This window comes from Kogia breviceps, chromosome 1, assembly GCF_026419965.1.
Source record: "Kogia breviceps isolate mKogBre1 chromosome 1, mKogBre1 haplotype 1, whole genome shotgun sequence".
NCBI lineage: Eukaryota > Metazoa > Chordata > Mammalia > Artiodactyla > Physeteridae > Kogia > Kogia breviceps.
Window position 1 is genome coordinate 157,162,478 of NC_081310.1, and position 6,000 is coordinate 157,168,477.

Genomic DNA, 6,000 nt, shown 5'->3' on the forward strand with positions numbered 1-6,000 from the left:
ATTGGGAGAACCTGGGATGGTAAGTGGGTCAACACAATAAATTTTTATTCTTTTATTATTATTATTTTATTCTTTTTATTTTATTCTTTTATTCTTTTATTATTATTATTATTTTATTATAGTGGAAACGTTTAAACATAGACAAAAGTAGAGTGAATAGTATAATGAATCCCTATGTACCCCTCCCCTCTTTCAGTTTCAACAGTTGTCAACTCATGGCCAGTCTTGCCTCATCCATATACCCATATATTCCCCACCTCTTTCCCCTGTATTATTTGGAAGCAAATATAGAACATCCTATTATTTCATCCATAAACACTTAAATTCTATATCTATAAAAGGTACTCTTTTCAGGGACTTCCCTGGTGGTCCAGTGGTTAGGACTCTGCACTTTCACTACCGTGGGCCTGGGTTCAATCCCCAGTCAGGAAATAAGATCCCACAAGCCATGAGGAATAGCCAAAAATAAATATTTTAAATAAGAGGCTAAAACAACCTTTTTTAAAAAAAAAGAAAGATACTCTTCAAAACCTAATCATAGTACCATAATCACATCTTAAGAAATAATAACTCTTGGGGCTTCTCTGGTGGTCCAGTGCGTAAGACTCCATGCTCCCAATTCAGGGGGCCCAGGTTCGATCCCTGGTCGGGGAACTATATCCTGCATACATGCCGCAACTAAGAGTTTGCATGGTGCAGCTAAGAGTTTGCGTGCCACAACTAAGGGTCCACATGCCGCAACTGAGTCCACATGCTGCAGCTAAAAGATCCCACGTGCTGCAACTAAGACCCAGTGCAGCCAGTGCAAATAAAAAAATAATAAATAAATAAATAAATATTTTTAAAAAGAACTCTAATATCAAATGCATTTCAGTGTTCGAGTTTCATATTGCAATTGGGGTGTTGTACCTCTTTTTTTTTTTTTTTTTTTTTTGCGGTATTCGGGCCTCTCACTGTTGTGGCCTCTCCCATTGCGGAGCACAGGCTCCGGATGCGCAGGCGCAGCGGCCATGGCTCACGAGCTTAGTTGCTCCGCGGCATGTGGGATCTTCCCGGACCGGGGCACGAACCCGTGTCTCCTGCATCGGCAGGCGGATTCTCAACCACTGCGCCACCAGGGAAGCCCTGTTGTACCTCTTAAATGTCTTTTAAATTAGAGTCCTACTCCATCTTTCTCTTTCCCTTTGCCACTTATTTGTTGAAAAATCATTTATCCTATAGTTTTTCACTGTGGATTTTGCTGATTATTTCTCCATGTTATCATTTAACATATATCTCTGTCCTCTGTTTTCTGTGAATTGGTGGTTGTATCTAAAGGTTTGATCAGATTCAGATTGATTTTTTTTTTGGCAAGATTACTTGATATGTGCCATAAAACCCTTCCATCCATAGACTCATAATGTCTAATTATCTCTGTCTTTTTGATATTAGTAGCCATTAATAAGCAATGCCTAGACCCATTAATTCAGTAGGGGTTTCAAAATGGTGATATTTCAGTTCTATCTTTCCTTCTTTATTTATTTACTAGAATACTTCTTTAATAAAAATTTCCCTTCATCTGTGTGGTTCCGGTGATACAGTTTATATTAGAAAAGCAAGATGAATGATTTATTTCTCTTTATTTACCTGCCTTCAAAATAGTAGTTGGCTCACTAGGATCTGCAGCAATGACCAATTAGTTTCAGTCCATTGCAAATACTATGCTTATTGATGCTCAAATTGTCCTGTATTTGGCCACCGGGAGCCTCTTCAGGTTGGCCCCCGAGTCCTGTCGGCACGACCCTAGGAGTCTCTGATAACTGCCTTGTTATCTGTTATGACCAAATGTTCTAGGCTCATTTTGAACTTTTCCTGTCCCAGACCCAGACTGAGCCATTTCTCTAAGGAGTCCTGGTTACATTCAGGGAAATAGTATTTCCAGGTCACAATTTGGATGCTAGTGGTACTCACTACAACTGGCTTAGTCATTGTTTTCAGGCCTTTTCAATGTTCAGAGCTAGGAAATATGATTGTTGTTTGCTTGATAGAACATATGTTGTGAGTTCATACTGATACTTCCAATTCCTGTTTCGTACTTGTATCTTATATTCATATCTCCTTTCTCCTGTACTGAGGATCTCATTTCTCACTGACACCATCAATGATAGAATTGGGCTATCACATAAGTACTTACTTGTTTTATCCCACTGTGCACTTATAGGGATCTAGTAGTAAAAGTACCAAACTACCTCTAATTACTGGAAATGTTACTTTAAAATCTTTGAAGGGAATTCCCTAGTGGTCCTGTAGTTAGGACTTTGCACTTTCACTGCCATGGCCCAGGTTCAATCCCTAGTCGGGGAACTAAGATCCCGCAAGCTGTGAGGCGCAGCATAAAAAATAAATAATTTTAAAAAAATAAGTAAGGGCTTCCCTGGTGGCACAGTGGTTGAGAGCCCGCCTGGCGATGCAGGGGACACGGGTTCGTGCCCCGGTCCGGGAGGGATCCCACATGCCGCGGAGCGGCTGGGCCCGTGAGCCGTGGCCGCTGAGCCTGCGCGTCCGGAGCCTGTGCTCCGCAACGGGAGAGGCCACAGAAGTCAGAGGCCCGCGTAACGCAAAATAAATAAATAAATAAATAAAATAAAATAAAAATAAGTAAAATCTTTCAAGATTTTTTTTTAAGTTCTGGACTATGCTTTTCCCTCCCTTGTCTGCTTGGAAACTTCCTATTTATTCTTCAGTGCCTACTTCAGATCCTCTGTCCTTGGTGATGTTTTTTTGCCTTACGTCTCCAGGTAATATTACTTACTTATTTCTCTGGGCTCTGCTACAGTTCTTTGTATGTTTCTCTATTGTGGCCATTTTCTTATTAACCATAACTTCATAGACTGAGAGTTCCTTGAGGTCAGAGATTTATTTACCAATATAGCACTCAGCAGGCATTTGGGGAAAGCTTGATTTTGAACAAGCAAGGGTTATACACATACCATGTGGCACTCAAAACTTGCCTGGGATCATTTGCAAAGTTATTTGGAAACTCTTGTTCATTCATTGAGGACCTACTCTGTGCTAGGTGCTGGGCTACCGGTGAACAATGGAGCTAGGTTCTTACCTTCCCAGATTTTACAGCCCAACGTTATATCTCCTGCATCACACAGACTAGCAGACCTTGCTGAGTTAAAAAGAGAATCATGACTTTGGGAACTTCTGATTGGAACACCCCAGATCAGGCAATGGTGATACTGTCCAGGCTTGGTTGCAGGGATGGGGCCAGGAAGAGAGTAGGGCATGGCACAGGGGGTCACCATGGTGGGGAGCCAGAAGTGGCCAGGAAGGCCTTACCCAGGTCTTAGGCCTGGAAGTGGCAAGGGAGCCCTGGCTGATGGTGACATTGTGGGCCAAATCTTTCCATATTTATGAAAATAAATCTTTAGTGTCTGCCCTGTGGGCTGGTTTGTCCCTATCTTTCCTTAGCATTTCAGAAACCAGAGCCGATGTTTACCAGAAGGCCAATCAGGACTTTAGGTTCTTTCACTCCAACAAATTACAGCACCCACCTTTCTCTAACCACTTTTCACAGCTATTTTGTTGGCAACTTTTCCCTTTTCTAGAGCCAGTGCATTTAGGCAGATCTCCCCTGCCTCAGCCTCACCTTCATGGTGTGCTTAAATGCTGAGACTGGTTGTGCTGTTTCCCCTGATGAGGTCGCCAGGGAGGCCTGGCTTATTCTCTTAGGGGGAAGGCCATGCATTAGGAACCCCTCTCTGCCACATTGCTTAATCTCCCCTGGATTTGACCGTATCTCTAGCCTCTTTTTCCAAGTTCCCGTCTCTTGCAAATCCTTAACTAGGTGTACCAACAGATGCCTCAAATTCATTATATTCAAAACTAAACTCATCCCCCCCAACAACCAGATCCTCTTTCATTTTCCTGTCTCAGTGAATGACAGTACCATCCACACCGCCCCTGGTTTCAGACTAGGTTAGATTCTTTATCATACCCTCTCATGGTACCTTATGATCGTAATTACATAAGTAATGTTTTATGTATTTGTTTACTCTGTCGCTTCCGTTGCTGGACTGTAAGTTTCTTGAGAGAACCTTGTTTGCCTTATTCATTGTATCTGGTGCCTGGCATGTGAGTCCTCCATCAATATTTGTTGGATAAATTAAGAAATCTACCTGGTCACCCAAGCTAGAAACCTCAGCATCAGTGTAAATTCCTCCCTCTTATCTTCCACATCTTATCTGTCAGCAAGACTTGTCTATGCTACCTCTGAAATATTTCTCAAATCTGTCCTATCAGTACCGTACCCAGCGTTCAGGACCTGATCATCTCACATTTAGACTATGGTAAGAGCTTGATGGGTTTCTCTGTCTCTTTTCTTCTCCTCCTTCTGATCCATCCTATATGTAGCCATAGAGGTCTTTGAAAATCTATAAATCTGACTGTGCCTTTGACTGCGTCACTCTTCTACTTACAAACTTTTTTTTTGGCCTCCTGTTGTCTAAAGAAAACCTAAACTGCCTGGATTGCCATGATCCATCCCTAATCTGTTTGTCCTGCCTCATATCCTGCCATTGTCCCCTGTATAACCGTATGTTTCAGCAACCACAAACAGCTCTCACTTTCCAAATCTTTTTATGTCTTTTTATGTAAAAAGATATTTACTTTTCTCTTTCCTCCTCTAGCACCAAACACAGATCAGTCACAAAGAAGAGAGAAAGGAGGATGGCTGAAGGTAGCTTTGGGATGTGTGTCAGAGAAAGTCATTGGGTTTCCAAAGAAATAGAGGAAAACTTTAAAAAATGTCATTTCCTCTCCAGCAGGAAGTCTTCCGTGGAGCCTATAAATCAGGGCTCAAAGCTCTAAGTTGAGGGAGCTGGTGGAGGCAGAGTGCTCTGGGGTTGAAGTTATATCTCTCAATCCTTTCTGTCCGGGGGCATCTTGATCTTGAAGGTTACTCTTTTTGTTTTTCAGTTCTCATCAGTGGGTTTTGGAGTATGGTTCTTTTGGACATGACATCCACTGCAAGAAAGCAGAACGACCAAAGCGCAGGAAAATGGATGGAATGGTCCCAACCCCCAACATCTGGGGGGTGCCACACTGAAGCCTAATCACCTATTTAACAAACAAAAATTAAATGTTGCTGAGTTGAGACGTGTCATTCAGCTCTTCTCTCTCACTGTCAGTTGTCATTGTGACTGTGCACTGGTTTGGAGAGAAATATGAGGGGATGGGTGAGGCTGCTCAAGTGCCCTGCATTTGCCTCTCATGGTCACGGGGTGTGCTTCACGTTAGGTACACCCTTAATCCCTGAAACGGATCCATCCTAACTCGGGTGTCTTTTCTCTGGATCGTGTACAGATCACCTAGGTGAGCCTCTGTGCCCCTTGCCATCCTAAAGTGGCCAAACAGCATGAACTTTGGTTGGGATTCATTGGGAGGCTGAAAATTTGTCTTTGGTGACCTGACTCTGGGCAACTGAACCTAATGGTTGCAAAATAAATACAAAATACAAAATAATAATAATGTCTGTGTCTGCACTTCATGACTTTGACCTCAGGTTCTTCCTTGATGGTTTTTTTTTTTTGGTTTATTTTTTTGCAGTACGCGGGCCTCTCACTGCTGTGGCCTCTCCCGCTGCGGAGCAAGGCTCCGGACGCGCAGGCTCAGCGACCATGGCTCACGGGCCCAGCCGCTCCGCGGCATGTGGGATCTTCCTGGACCAGGGCACGAACCCGCGTCCCCTGCATCGGCAGGCGGACTCCCAACCACTGCACCACCAGGGAAGCCCTTCCTTGATGTTTTATCTTCAGCCTGCCGGAGGTTGCTGGGAGTCTGATTTAATGTGCTAGCTGTTGGAGTGTGGGGGTTAAAATGGACATCCGAATTTTTCTTCCTCTAAGCATGGAACAGTGTGTTTAAGGAACATGCTTACCTATAACCTATTTTGACATACAGATTTTAGGAAATTCTTTTAGTGCCCTTTGAGTGCCTCTTCAAGGTGGTGTGACT

The 6,000-nt window shown here is 43.2% G+C and overlaps 1 protein-coding gene across 1 annotated transcript in view; it reads left to right on the forward strand.

Annotated features, from left to right (window-relative positions):
* YIPF1 (Yip1 domain family member 1) overlaps positions 1 to 5,514 on the forward strand; it is a 35,589-nt gene extending 30,075 nt beyond the window's left edge. The window contains exon 10 of the mRNA XM_059063417.2: positions 4,963 to 5,514. The gene's annotated coding sequence lies outside the window, so the exon portion shown is untranslated. The remainder of the gene's footprint in view (positions 1 to 4,962) is intronic.
* Positions 5,515 to 6,000: the final 486 nt, after the last annotated feature.